The 14946-nt window shown below is 35.5% G+C and overlaps 1 protein-coding gene across 5 annotated transcripts in view; it reads left to right on the forward strand.

Annotated features, from left to right (window-relative positions):
* The window catches only part of PPP4R4 (protein phosphatase 4 regulatory subunit 4), a 105103-nt gene that overhangs the window by 34496 nt on the left and 55661 nt on the right, over positions 1–14946 (forward strand). The window lies entirely within an intron of this gene.

A 14946-nucleotide genomic window follows, 5' to 3' on the forward strand; every position in this document is an offset into this window, starting at 1 on the left:
CTAAAGGTAGTTTTTAGTAGCTCAAAAACACCTCTTAATTATTCTTAAAAAAAAGTATTTAATATTCTGTTGACTTAAATCTATATTAATAGTATTTGTATAACATTGATAATATAATTGAGCTGATATTCCTAATAATTGACCCTATGATGACTTCTGAAGAATCATCAGATAAAGATTGAATTATAGCCATCACAATTTTAGATGTGTATGTAATTTATTGCTTTATAAATTTCTTCAGAAATAGTTTTTCTGCTATGAACAAAAATGTTTGATCTATTACATTCTTTCTTCTGACTAATATTTATTGATTATTAATATAAAATTAAATAATTTCAACTATTAAATATTTAGTAATTATTTATTTGTACTTATGTGCAAAGTGCTTTTCTTTATAAGAACTTGAATGAATAAAACAGACACCAGTGTGTGTGTCCTCCAAGAGTTTACCTACTAATGGGGTCAGTGAGGTTACATACTAATGAGGATTATGTTTGCTAATAGAGGTTGGTAGATTTTGCTTTTTTTTTTTATTTGGATATAGCTCTTGTCATAATTTTTAATTTATGTGTTTAAAATACTGAAGTTATTATTGAGTCCTTGAGTTTTATTTTTAGGCATATGTAGATGGTTCTAGTGACTGTGATTTAGATCAGGGACATACCATGTTATTTTCATGAGATGCCCACCTATGCAGGCACTGTGAACATTTTGACTGATTACAATGGTGAATTAAGATGATATTTATTTTGGCATTGCATGTGATTCAAAAGTAAATCAAGCTTTTTTATATCTGTTTTTCCCAGAATCATGCCATGTTTCAAAGGAATTAGGCCCACACAGACCAGGTTTATTTTTACGTTCAATTTCAGTGATACTAACTGACCTACACTTGTCAGCATGACACCTGGAAGTGCCAGTTAAACAATAGCAGAAAGGAACAGGTATTTAGGTCCTCTTGGCTACAGAGTTAATGTAAGTAAGCAAATTAGATTTATAGCTAAAAATACTGCATGCTGCACACTTTGCATTGAGCAGGTGAAATCTGGTCCACAGAAAGCATATTAGATATCCAAAGTTTCATATGCAAGAATAAAAGATGAAAGAGAGCAGTGAACTTTAGAGGTCTCTAAATTACTTTGCAAAAATCCTTTTGTTGAGTTCACAATAAAGGAAGTTAAGTAACAGCTCCCCCAAAACCTTAATTTCATGGGAGTGTATAAGGAATATTATACACTTTTTTTTGTTTTCTTACTTTCTATTTAAAATATTCTAAAGAAAATTTTATACAAATTTTCATGACTTTTAAAGCTTATTAAAACCATATCTTCTATAACTCAGGCATACCTTACAGTTTCAAAAGATACATTTGATTCTTTGTATAAATATGCTATATATATGAGTGTATAATACAAAGAATCAAATGTATCATATTTATACAAAGAATCAAAGTGTATAAAGAATATTATACACTCATATGTATAGCGTATTTATACAAAGAATCAAATGTATCTTTTGAAACTGTAAGGTATGCCTGAGTTATAGAAGATATGGTTTTAATAAGCTTTAAAAGTAATGAAAATTAATCCATAATACAGAGTATATTAACTGAATAATGGATACAAAGGTAGTATATACTAATGAACATGTACTAAGGAAACCTTTATTTATATGTGAATGATTTCACTCATTTATTTTACTAATCAACATGCAACCATTTATTTAGGACCATCGTCTTGCTGTACTCCGTTTAAAAGAGATACCGAAAAGGTAGAAGAGTCCAAATTAGACTGTATATTAGGAAGGTCTAGTGACCATGGAAAACAATGAGAGAACAAGTATAATAGAGTATTGTGTGCTTGTGACTTGATGTAAAAATGCTGAAGAATAAGGCAAATGAGAAGGGCTTTATGGGGGTAACTCCAATAATAATGACTTTTATTGATAGTCTAATATATAATGTAGACAGCCAAACATTTAATCACTCCCATTTCAAATGATAAAGTCTGTGTTTCTGTGCATATTATTTTAAATTCATTGTATTCAGATTTTGTTATGACTTATTGGTACTCCTGGTTAGCGCCTTTGTCAATTCTACCTCACTTCTGTGAGTGTCTACTTTCCAGTGATGAAATGCTGACAACATCTCGGGTAACTGCTTTATTTACTTTTGCTTGGCCATGATTTCTCAATTTTTTAAAAGAAAGTGATCTTGAGCATTTAGTAATAATGGCATTCTCATTCATTCATAAATATTTACTGAGTCCTTTTATAAGGCAGGCACTGTTCCAAGCACTGGGAAAATAGAAGTGAACAAAAGATGGGGGACTTGCCCTCGAGGAGGAGGCTACAGTCCAGATGGAGAAACAGACATTAAACAAGTAAATCCCTCCTCACCCAAGAAAGGTATAATGGTCATTTGTGATAAGCACTCTGAGTGTACAGAACATGAGTTGATGAGATAAAGTAATATAGTAACGAGGGCACCTGCTGTGCATTGGGATGGCAAGGAATGCCTTTTTGAGGAGCAGAAAACTGAAGGGATGGAAAGAAGCAGCCATTTGAGAGTCAGGACCAAGTAGTTCAGGTGGAGAGAATGGTAATTAGCCCTAAGGTGAAAGAGCTGGGTGGGACTGAGAGAGACAGGTGTGTTTTGGACCCAGTGGATGGGGTGGGGTGTGATTGAGAAGAGGTTAGAGAAATGGTTGATGAAAGAGCATGCAAATGTTGGTTTTCATTCTTAGGACAGTGAAAAGTCGTTGAAGTCTTTAAAGCAGGCAGTGACTTAATTGTGTTTCTATTTCACAGTGATCATTTTGGTTATTGTATGGAGAATAGACTGGAGTGGGATAGTTAGGAAGCTTCAGTACTGGCCCTCATAGCTAGTATGAGGACAACTAATTAAGACAGTAGAGAGCAGTAGACATATCTGAGATACATGGGTTAAGGTAGAATGAGCAGAATTTCATAACAGATTGGGTTTGTGAAGTGAGAGATGACTTCCAGATTTCTGGCTTGACCATGCATATGGTTCTGCTGGTTTTCAGTTATAGTTGATAGTCTGTTAAATTCATAAGGAAAATAATTTGTGTACTTGATAATACTAGTCTTTTGTGAATGATTTACTTTTAGATAATTTAAAGATATGAACAATACATATTTTATGCAAGAAGTTAATCAATACCAAGATTTTTACCACATTTATAACAGTGGTGTGTGCAGCTTTTAGAGCTCACTTTTTACCTTGTCTTTACCTTTAAGAATATCAGATGAAGTAATGGAGATTTTGCTGGCCTTATGTATTATAAACTTTCACCAGTGATATTTTTGTTTTATTGCATTTGCATTTTGTTCTTATGATAATGGATTAATTGAAAAGTGATTTAAAAAATAGGTTGCTGTTTTCACTGTTTTGGAGATAAAGGAATTTAATGTTTAAAAATAAAATGTCAGAAACAGAGTTAGTGTTACAATTGAGCTAATCCATCAGATTGAGGTTGCTGTCTAGAATAACTAACAAAGAAGAAAAATAGAAAGTAAGAAAAATAGAATTAAGCCAATCCATAGTATTTCCCCAATTTATTTTCTAAATTGTGTGCTAAGTGGGCAATGAATGGTAGTGCAGTTAGGCCACTCATCTCAAGGTTAAATTTAGCTAGAAATTTAGAAAGGAAATATTTTGACCTCCAATTTAAATTTCTTAAATGTGGAGACATTTTAAAATATAGTTTTTACCATATATTCATGTTACATGATTTAATCCTAGGGTATCTATCAAATACTTTTTTTCCTGTGATTTTATTGTTTTAATTCTTTTTCCACAGTATATTAAATTGAAATCTTAGATGTTTGTTAGACTTCAATATTTGCTTTGAACTTCTCATTATCTAGAAGTGAAAGAATTTGATTGTCAAGATAAATATCCAAAATATTATACCATGGTCTTTTATAAAATTCAGAATAATAGCGATATAATTACACCACATAACGAAGGTGATTCCATTACAATCCAATGCAAAAAACACTCTCTGCTTATCGAGGTATTAAATTTATTTAGTTGTTTTTACACTTACATTTTGGCAACCATAAATTTGTCATAAAATTATATAAAAGAGAAATTGAGCAATTCCAGGCACAGATAAAAATAATGTAGCCAATATTTATTGAGGTCTTACTATGTGTCGGGCACTGTATTCTGTCAGATATTCTACACATTTTAATCTGAATACTCATAGTTCTATAATGATCACTTGACAGTGGAAGAAACAACTTAGTTAAGTAACTTGCTCAACGTCGCAAAGCTTGCAAGTGGTATAATTAGGTTTAAACAGGAAGTCTGAGCCCTGAGTCCTCACTCTTTACTACTCATTAGCTGATCATGACTGTAACAGATATAAAATGTGTAATTTAATGTCTCAAGCCTTAGTCATCTCCTGTCTGTACTACAGCAGCCTCGTCACTGAGTCTGTTGCTTCCATTTTGCCTCCTAGAGCAAACTCACCCAGAGAGATCTTTTAAAAAGCATCAATCATATCTTGTCTCCCACTTGCATGAAAATTACTTAAGTGGTGTGGTAGGTAGAATCATGCTCCTTCCCAAAAGATATTGGGCCCTAATCCCTAGAAATTGTAAATGTTACCTTATTTGGAAAAAGGGTCTTTACACATACAGTTAAGGATTTTGAGATTGGGAGATTATCCTGGATTATTGGGGTGGTGGTCTAAATGCCATCACGTGTCCTTATAAGAAGGCAGACGAGAGTTGACATATACATGTAGAAGAATGCAATGTGAAGATGGAGGTAGAGATTGGAGTGATGTGGCCACAAGCCAAGGAATGATAGCAACCACCAAAAGCTGAAAGAAGCAAAAAGCAGATTCTACCCCAGAGCCTCTAGATGGAATGTGGCCTTGCCAACACTTTGATTTTGACCAGGTGATACTGACTTTGAAATTCTGGCCTCCAGACCTGTGAGAGAAGAAATAGCTGTTGTTTTAAGCCACTCAGTTTGTGGTAATTTGTTACAGCAGCCACAGGAAACTAATGAAAGTAACTTCCCATTTCAGATATAATACAACCCCCTACCATGTCCTTAAATCACCCCCATCTACCTTTGTGACCTCATCATCTGCCAGTCTTTTCCCTTTCTTTCATGAGGGCAGAATATTTGTCAGTCTAGTTTCTCACTATACCCCCGGAACCTAGAATAGTGCCTGGCAGATAATAGGCACTCAAAAAAATTTTGTAAATGAGTGTTCATTGAACTTAACATTTAGAGACAATATAAATATCTACCTGAAAGACCAAGGGAACATTGGCCTGGTCCACTGATGGCATTCTTGGATGAGAAGTAGGAACAGAATTTGTTTGGAAATTTGACACATACATGTAGAATGGTATATAACGCTGATTTATGTTTGAGAGAGACTTTTTGGGGGTTTGGAGAGGATTCGGGAAATATATAATAAAGAAAGGATAAAAGGGACATAATCAATGTGAAATGTGATTTCCTTTTATTTCGGTGCATGCCCATAGTCTCAGCTGCTCAGGAGGCTGGGGCCCAGGAGTTTGAGGCTGCAGTGAGTAGTTACTGACTGCACTCCAGCTAGGGCGGCATAGCAAGACCTTGCCTCTAAAAAACAAAAAAACAAAAAAACAAAAAAAAGAGAAAGAAATAATAGGAAAAAATAATAATTTCTCCTAATATGATTATTTATTATAGAATTTTATGTCTCCTGTATATGGGTAGTTTTTTTTTTAACATCTTATTCTAGAGTTTTTACAGAAAGCATTCACTTTATAAATACATTTTTAAATAGAAAGCTTAACTTTACTTTTTTAAAAGTCCTATTTCAAGTAGCATAGTTAAGTGAACAAACAACACAGATTGAACATTCCTAATCCTCAAATCCAAAATCAAAATGCTCCAAAATTTGAAGCTTTTTGAGCATAAACATGATGCTACAAGTAGAAAACTCCCCATCTGACCTCATGTGATGAGGTGCAGTTAAAGTCAAAATGCAGTCAAAACTTAGTTTCATGCACAAAATTATTTAAAATATTGTATAAAATTACATTCAGCCTATGTGTATAAAATGTATATGAAACAAATGAATTTCATATTTAGACTTGGGTCCTATCCCCAAGGTATTTCATTATGAATATGCAGATATTCCAAAATCGCAAAACATTCAAAATCTGAAACACTTCTGGTTACAAGCATTTGGGATAAGGGATACTCAAGCTGTAATAATGTGTGGAACACTGTAGGCCAGGCACTATGCTTAATGCTTTAGATATATCCTTAAAAAAATCTTCCTAACAGCTCCGTGTGATGTATTTATACTCATTTTACAGTTGGGAAAATCTAGGCTTAAAAAATTCAGTGTTTATGAATATTTTATTGGGAGATTTCTAGGAAGCATGAAAGTATGTAATTTATTCTTACAGTTCACCAAGAAAAAGAAATAGTTTTGACTAAAAGAATTAAAGAGCATAAACAAATTATACAGATTGCTTTCTTCTTTGGTTTGCAGCTAAGAAAACAGGGATCTGCCTTCCTCACTGAAGATGATGTGTTCTGAGATAAGCATAATAAGCAGATCATGATGTTCCAGACCCTTACAGATCATAAAAAGCCCACAATATAGTATTCTTTAGACAGGCTAAACATTTAGGGACACTGATAGGAAGGAATGTAAATAAGAAAGTGAAATAATTCCTATAATGTAAGGTTGATAGAAGATAATCATCAGGGTCAGAATTAAGAGGTCTTGTGGTTTAGGAAGCATAAAATTATGTAACTTATTGTTTATTTCACTCAGAAAAGAAAAGTATTAATGAAAGGAATTAGAGATGAACAGATTGATACAAACTGTTCTATGGTTTACAGCTTAAAAAATAAAGGTACATTTAATGCTATGCATTTTGAGAATAATGTCTTTTATGCTTTTTCTTTTTACATATATATCTATTTGTATTTAAGGACAAAATAGATTGACATTACTAATTACTTCACAATAATAATTAAAGTTCTGTGAAACATTTACTGAGTATATAGTTTTTCTGGGTATATAGAGTTATATTAGCTGGTATTCCTTATAGACCTAAAAATATTGCCTTTCAGTAAATTCCTAGTGGACACCAGCGTTTTCACATATGCTTCCTAGTCATTCAGTCATTTGTTATTTTTACCCTATCTGCAATAAAAACGAACGGAAACCTCTGAAATTACTTTAAATGTGTGGTTAAGCTTGTAAGTGAGTAAGGAATGATACTAGGGCTCAAAAACAAAGCAATCCGTTTCACTTCCATTTAGGATATAGAAAGCTGCAAGAGAACATCACTCTCATTCTAACAACAGTAGGTTATCCACAAAATCCACACAGTCATAACTTCTTGAGCACATCAGAGTTGGTCACCAGGCAGCCAAGTGAGCTGAATTCTCAAGAGGAGTAACAAACCCCTCTGAGGATAGATGGGACACAGGAACATTGACTTGGCAGAGCATAGGAGGAAGAGGTGCCCACCACATAAAGTAGTTAGCAGTATCAGCTAAGATTTTAACACATTTTTAAAGGGTGAATGTGAGCTTGCACAGTTTATGTGTTTAGGATAACTTGTAGCTTAGACACAGAGGAGCTTTGCATCCATTTGCAAGCTCTTTTCCATACGTCTCCACTGTTTGATCTGTGAGAAAGACTGGGGGACAAGGCAGGAGATTGGAGATCTCCCTTGGTGATAAAGATGTGGTTGTGATGAGCTGTTGCTGAGGGACAGGAGCCAACTCTGCCCATTTCCTGAAAACCTTCTCCTTTATGAAGCAAAAGTCTAAGCTGCAGAGGGAGAAGCAGTGAACTTTCCTGCTTCTACAGCCCAGGTGAAGTGCCATTGCTTTGATGAGTTTGGTAGGAGCAAAACCCACTTGCTTCTGGAAGAGAGGTAGAAAACCCTCACTCCTCCAGGACCATGCAAAGATCACTTACTTCTGGGAGAAAGGTGGGAGCATAAGCCTTTTGACACTACGGGCTGGGTGTGGAAGGCAGGAGATGTTAGAACTAGGACCCTGCACTGATAAAAAGCAGAGGTCTGCCACCAGTGGGGATAGGGCAAGAAACTTGACCCTGGCAAAGGTCCCCCTCCCGCACCCCAAGATACAAAGTTATAGGACAAGAACACTGAAAAAGTTACATTCCTGAGGCCCAGGCTCAAAGACCCCCTACCTAAGATGAGGCTGCACCAAGATATCTGAGAATACTCTACATCCACCATTAGTCTAGTGTGTAGTAACAAGCAACAGTTGTCTACTACTAGAGAAGGGACAAGAGTGTGGAGAGAGACCGCCTGCTGAAAACTGAGGGTGGAGCAGGAACACTGAGGCAAACCCTTTGGCATCTGAGGCTGCACGTTAAACAAAAGGTAATAGTGGCCCACTATTGGAGGTCTGAAACCTGTTGTGCTGTGATTGCCGTAGCAACAAAAATCCTGAAACCCAGCTCAACTGCTAACTAGACTGATTATTCAACCCCCTGGACTTAACAGCCTAGCAGAGGTGGAATGTTCATTTCTGAGCATAAATACTGTTGCCCCTATCATCACTGAATATCCAGCATTCAACATTTCAAAATCAAAAATTTCTGGGCACACAAAATAGGAAAACTTACCAAAACATAAAGCAACAACAGGTCTAGTGTCAGAGATGACCCAGATATTGGAAGTATTAGGGAATTTAAAGTAACTGTGATTTATATGGTAAAAAAAATCCACTGAAAAAACAACATGCCTGGATGTATAGGGCATTTCAACAGAGAGAGGATCTATAAAATAATCAAATGAAGATGCTAGAAATAGGCCGGGTGTGGTGGCTCAGGCCTGTAATCCCAGCACTTTGGGAGGCTGAGGTGGGCGGATCACCTGAGGTCAGGAGTTTGAGACCAGTCTGACCAACATGGAGAAACCCCATCTCTAGTAAAAATACAAAATTAGCCAGGCGTGGTGGCACATCCCCGTAATCCCAGCTACTCAGGAGGCTGAGGCAGGAGAATCGCTTGAACCCGGGAGGCGGAGGTTGCGGTGAGCCGAGATTGCACCATTGCACTCTAGCATAGGCAACAAGAGCAAAACACTGTCTCAAATGAAAAAAAAATGCTAGAAATAAAAAAGATGATATCTAAGATGAAGCATTTCTTCAGTGGGCTTATCAGGAGTTTGAACATGTCTGGTGAAAGAATCAGTGAACTTGAAAATAGAAACTATCCAAACTGAAACATAGAGATAGAAATGAGTGAAAAATGAGAACATCCAATGGCTTTGAGACAGCATAAAAAGAGATCTAATATATATGCAATCGGCATCTCAGAAAGAGAAAAGAGAAATGGGAAGGAAGAATTATTTAAAGAAATACTAGCCAGGACAAAGCATAGATCTAAGAAGACCAGAGGACTCAGAGCAGGATAAATGCGTGCGAGTGCACACACGAACACATACACACATACCCTCACCCCTAGACACCGCACGCACACACACACACACGCCTCCTTACCCCTAGACACCGCACGCGCGCGCACACACACACACCCTCACCCCTAGACACCGCACGCGCGCACACACACACACCCTCACCTCTAGACACTGCGCGCGCACACACACACACACTCACCCCTAGACACCGCACGCGCACGCACACACACACACACAGCCCGTCACCCCTAGATACCTCATAAACTGCTGAAAATAAAAAGGATAATCTTGGAGGTAGCCAGAGACAAAGGTGACAATTGAACAGGCTTCTGATCAGAAACTATGTAGTCTAGAGGACAAAAGAATATCATATTAAAAGTACTGAAAGTAAAAAGCAAAAATTAAAAAGTCAACTGAAATATATACCCAGTTAAAATACCTTTCCAGGAAGAAGACAAAGTAGCTTTTTAGATAAACAGAAATTGAGAGAATTAATTATATCAAATCTATACCACAAGAAATGGTAAAGGAAAATCTTTTTTTTTTTTCTTTTTTTTTTTTTTTGAGATGGAGTTTCGCTTTTGTTGCCCAGGCTGGAGTGCAATGGCACAATCTAGGCTCACTGCAACCTCTGCCTCCCGGGTTCAAGCGATTCTCCTGCCTCAGCTTCCCAAATAGTGGGGAACAGGTCTGCTGCCATGCCCAGCTAATTTTTATGTTTTTAGTAGAGACAGGGTTTCACCATGTTGGCCAGGTTGGTCTTGAACTCCTGACCTCGGGTGATCTGCCCCCAAAAGTGCTGGGATTACAGATGTGAGCTACCGTGCCTGGCTGTAAAGGAAATTATTTAGGTAAAAGTAATGTGATACCAGATGGAAATTGATTTACATGAATAAATGAGCACTGGAAATGGTAAAAATTAGGGTAAATGTAAAGGAAATAACAATTCTACACAAATTCTTTCAGAAAATAGAGGAGGAGGTAAGAACTTCCTGATAAACTTTCAGGCCCAGCATTACCGTGATGTATATATACTCATGAGCATAGATGCAAACACCCAAAAAATGAGAAATCAAATCCAACAATATATCAGAAGGATAATAATACATTATGACTAGTCAGGGTTTATCTCAGGAATTCAAGATTGTTTCAAAATTTAAAAACTAGTCAGTATAAATCTTGTCAGAAACCTAAAAAAGGAACACCACCATCTAATCATCTCAGTAGATTTAGAAAAAGTATATGACAAAATCCAACAACTATTTCTGGAAAAAAAAATCTTAGCCAGGTGTGATGACACACACCTGTAATCCCAGCTATTAGGAGGCTGAGGCTGGAGAATCTCTTGAGCCCAATAGTTTTAGTCTAGTCTAGGCAAGATAGTGAGACCCTGTCTTAAAATAAAATAAGGCCTGGCATGGTGGCTCATGCCTGTAATCCTAGCACTTTCGGAGGCCGAGGCAGGTGGATCATGAAGTCAGGAGTTCGAGGCCAGCCTGGCCAACATGGTGAAACCCCATCCCTACTAAAAATACAAAAATTAGCCAGGCGTGGTGGCAGGCATCTGTAATCCCAGCTACTCAGGAAGCTGAGGCAGGAGAATTGCTTGAACCCGGGAGGCAGAGTTGCAGTGAGCCGAGATTGTGCCACTGCATTCCAGCTTGGGCAGCAGAGCGAGACTCCATCTCATAAATAAATAAATAAATAAATAACCTCACAACTCAGTAAACTAGAAATAGATGGGAGCTTCCTCTGTGAGAAACCTACAGGTTCAGTTAAAGGTGAAAGACTTTTTCCTAAGATCAGGAAAAGGCCAAAAGTGTCTGCTCTTAACCACTTTTGTTTAACAGTATACTGGACATTCTAGCCAGTACAGTAAGGCAACAAAAAGAAAAAGCATTCACATTGCAGAGAAAGAAGTAAAGCTGTCTTTTTTTTCTCAGATAACATTATCATATGTAGGAACCTGCAAAAGAAAAATACTGGAACTTCCAAGCAAGTATAGAAAGGTTATGGGATATAAGATCAATATACAAAAATCAACTGTGTTTCTACAAACCAGCAACCAACAATTGGAAACTGAAGTTTTTCTTAAACTATCAAAATAGCATTAAAATAAGTAATACTTAGAGATAAATCTGGTAAATCTTACATAAGATCTATAAACTGAAAACTATAGAACATTTCTGAGAGGAAATAATGAGAGAACTAAGTGAACTGAAATATAGATCATATTCGTGGATCAGAAGACTCAATATTGTTAAGATGTCAGTTTGCCCCAGATCAATGTGTATATTTAATGCAAAATAATCAAAATTCAAGTAGGTTAGGTTTTTGTAGGAAATGACAAACTAATTCTAAGATTCGTATGAGAATGTAAAGGACCTAGAATAGCCAAAACAACTTTGAAAAATAGGAACAAAATTGGAGGACTTACATTACTTGATTTCAAGACATAATATATAGCCACAACAGTTAATACTGTATGATTGGTGTAAAGACAGATAAAGTAATCAATGAGACATAGAGAAAGTTTAAGAAAACTTACACCTACCCCACAAATTGTCAGTTTGTTTTTGACACAGGGGCAAAGGCAATTCATTATAGAGAGGATAGACTTTTCAACAAATGATGCTCAAACAGTTTGAAAAATAAATCCATACCTTGCTCCATATGCAAAAGATAAAATAGATCATAGACCTAAATGTTAAAGACTGAAATTATTAAAACTTCTAGAGGAAACCATAAGAGAAAATTTTTGTGACCTTGGATTAGGTAAAAGTTTCTTACATATGACTCTAGAAGCATGATCCTTAGAAGAAAAATTTGATAAATTAGATCTGTTCTTCAGAAGACACTATTAAGTGAATGAAAAGACAAGTCAGAATGGGAGAAAATATTTGCAAATCACATAGATGACAAAGGACTGTGTTCAGAATTCATAAAGAACTTCTCAAAACACAATAATAAAACAACCCAATTTTTAGAAATATGGAAAAATTTTTAAGATGCTTCACCAAAGAACATTGGCAGATGGCCAGTAAACATAAGAAAAGATGTTCAACATCATTAGTCATTAGGACAATGCAAGTAAATCTCCAATACACTTGTTAAAATATCTGTACTAAAAATAACAAAAACAAACAAAAAAAACAGCAATTGACCATACGAAGTATTGTGGAAGACTGTAGAGCAACTCAAACTCCCTTACACTGTTGGTGGGAATATAAAATGGTACAACAACTTTAGAAAACAGGTTCTCAAAAATTTAAATATACATCTACTATATTACTCAGCTATTTAATTCCTAAGGATTAAGAGAAAATGAAGCATCTTTTCATATAAAGTCTTATACGTGAATGTTCATTGCAGCTTTACTTGTTATAGCTAAAACTGGAAACAACCCAAATATCAGTCAACTGTTGATGGATAAGTCAATTGTGGTATAACCATTCAATGATATAATACTCTTTACATATTCTGGTTATGTGTTGAAATTTCTTCTTCGACTCTGTGGCTTCTCCTGATGTTTTAGATTTTATTTTGTAAACAACATGATTGGGTTTTATTTTTTAATCCAGTCTCACACTGTATTTTAATTAGAATATTTTTCCCATTTACATTTAATGTAATTGCATAGGTCATCTTACAATTTGCTTTTTCTTTTTGCCAACTGCTCTATGTTTCTATTTCTCTTATTTATTTTATTTGAATTGATCAAGTAGTTTTATTATTTCACTTTCCCCCTCTTCTATTAGCTTGGAAGTTACAGACTCTTTTACTTTTGTTGTGTTAGTGACCTTAGACATTACAAAAAGGACATATTATCAAAATCGAATTTATTGGTATTTTTACCCTTTTCCTAGATAATAATATAATTATTATTTAATCCTCTTCTGACTTATATGTTACTGTTGTTAGCTATTTTATTTATATATTTCAGGTCTCCTAGATATTGTTTTATCTAACCAATATCTATTTAGATTTACCCACATAGCTATCATTTTTTATTACCTATAGTATTTCCATTTGGAATCTTTTTTTTTTTCTGCCTGAAGAACACCTTTTAGTATTCAGTACAAGTCTGCTGGTAACAAATTATCTTTGTTTTTGTCTGTTTGAAAATGTCTTCCGCATGCATTTTAAATAGATGTTTTTATTAGCATAGGATTTTACACTGTATATCTGTAGATTTCTAGAAATATGGAGGCATATTTATGGCTTCTTGACTCTGTGGCTTATTTTCTTTGGCCAGTTTTGGAAAATTCTCAGGTATCTTTTTACATGTGCCTCTGCCTAATCTTCTCTCTCTCCTCCTTCTAAGACTCCAATTTTATGTATATTAGATATTTTAATAGTATTTCCATGTCCTTTATCTTCTTTTCTTTCTTTTCCATCCTTTTTTCTGTTTGTGATTCATTGGTGTTTTATTCTAATACACTTTCTGTCTCACTAATTCATCTGTATCTCACCTGATTTTTATTTTGATTATTGTATTTATCTAGTCTAGAATTTCCATTTAGCTTTTTAAAATCTGCCATTTTTTATATCTTAGAGAATTCTCTGTTGAAATCCTCAATTGTATCTTTTATCCTCTTGAACCATGTATGTATCATATAGCACTAGTACCTGGAGCTCCTTTTGGTATGTTTACATTTTGTATTGTTTCTGCTTATTATCTTATCTCCTTATATATGTTGATATTATTGATTATGTGCTTGGTCTTGTATTTGACAAATTATTTGTAGAAATAGTTTGAGGCCTAGGATGATATCTTTCTCATGGAAGGAATATATTTTCTTCTGGCAGACACCTAACTGCACTAGCAATAGAGTCTTACTTAACCTGATTTCAGCTACTGGATGATTTGAAGCTGGGCTGTCCTCCCCTGCAAAGGACAGTCTGTTCAGGACTGCCCTTATTCCCTACTGCAGAGGGGCTTGCCAGGGACTCTGCAAGGCTGTCAGAGAAGTCACTTAGGCTCTCAGTCCCTCAAGACCCTCTTCTAGAATCAGCAAATACCCCCAGGCCCAAAGCAGGCCCCAAATTACATGCTCACTTTTCTGGATATTTGTTGTCTCTTAGATCTTGGAAGGGTAATTTTTTACTACCCTGTTAGTTTCCATAGGCCTGTATGCAGATGATTTTTATGTTTCATTCAGCTTTAAAAATTATCCTTGCCAAGAGGGTTGATTAGAGTTACCTAGTCTGCCTTTATTGAAAGAGGAAGTTCCCTTCCCTGTTATTATTCCTTCTTGATTTAATCTTAGAATGAGATTAACCCCAACATTTCTATTTATATACCTGCATAGGTTCTCTGTGCACATATATCCCTCTACCATACCCTGTTCACCATCTCCACATCCACACAGATCAACTGATTGTTTTCTAACAATACATTAGAAGTAATCAAGAACTTAAAATTAAATATTTTGCCAAAACCCTTGTGATATATGTCCTTAATTTATACTTCTAGTTCTTAAGCTT

Source organism: Gorilla gorilla, chromosome 15, assembly GCF_029281585.2.
Source record: "Gorilla gorilla gorilla isolate KB3781 chromosome 15, NHGRI_mGorGor1-v2.1_pri, whole genome shotgun sequence".
NCBI classification, from domain to species: domain Eukaryota; kingdom Metazoa; phylum Chordata; class Mammalia; order Primates; family Hominidae; genus Gorilla; species Gorilla gorilla.